Genomic DNA, 1,036 nt, shown 5'->3' with positions numbered 1-1,036 from the left:
GCTTTTGTATTTTGCCATTTTCCAATGCTCAGCAGTCAGCAGGATCCAAGTTGCAGGGGTAGTTGAAACCATTGGTTTCATCTAACTCCACGTAGCTTTGTGAATGCTGCAACCCTTCATCAATCAGACAACAAAATTGTTTTAAGACAATAATGTAATAATACCCTGATTGATACTCCTTAACGAATCCATAATTTAGAAAACTATTCATAAAAATTATAAAATTCTGAAATTGTCTCACACGTGAATTATCAATAATTTTTTTTTTATTAACCAAAGTTGGTTGGTGTGAGTGGTTCGGCACTCTCACTCCTTAAGAGAGGTCAGGGGTTCAAGTCCCGCTCTCGTATGGAGTCACCACTTTGGCTAGTACTTTACCCCTTATGGGCCGACCCGGTGCGAGCGCGAATTAGTCTGAATTGTGGTACGGGCTTAAAGGTGTTTCCCACAGTTGGAGCCCACTCAGGACCACCTCGTGCTTCAAACCAAAAAATAAATAATTTTTTTTTTATTAACTCATCTTGCCGGATTTCAAATTATAATATATTTGTAAAATTATCATAAGCTCAAAAAAAAATTTCCAATTTTTCTTTTTTGTTGCCACTTCTTTTTATTAATAGAAAAAAATGAATTACATAAATAATCTTTTTTTTTCACTCTTTTTCTTTTACAATCTTTTGTCAAAAAAAGTTCCTTGTTTTTTTTCTCTTTATTGGGACCGTCATAAAGTCAGACGACCTTTGGGTGCCATCTTTTTCAAATATTAATTTTGACAAGAAATTTACACGTGTTTGGCCTTTGTGAGGTGTCCTCGGGTCCACAAAATAGTATGCACTAAAAATAAATAAAATTTATCATCCCGCCCGACATTACCCAAAGCGTGGGTAGCGGTACCCTTGGTCACGACTCACGACGACCATATTCACAAGTCATGAAAAAAAAATTATTTTTTTGTTAATTGTGATCTTTCCTAATCAAGAAATTAATGGTGTTGGTTTAATAACAGACCGATGGGGCTAATTTAACTGCAAGTTTT

This window comes from Citrus clementina, unplaced genomic scaffold (genome assembly GCF_000493195.1).
Source record: "Citrus clementina cultivar Clemenules unplaced genomic scaffold, Citrus_clementina_v1.0 scaffold_4, whole genome shotgun sequence".
Lineage (NCBI taxonomy): Eukaryota > Viridiplantae > Streptophyta > Magnoliopsida > Sapindales > Rutaceae > Citrus > Citrus x clementina.
This window is presented reverse-complemented; position numbering follows the sequence as displayed.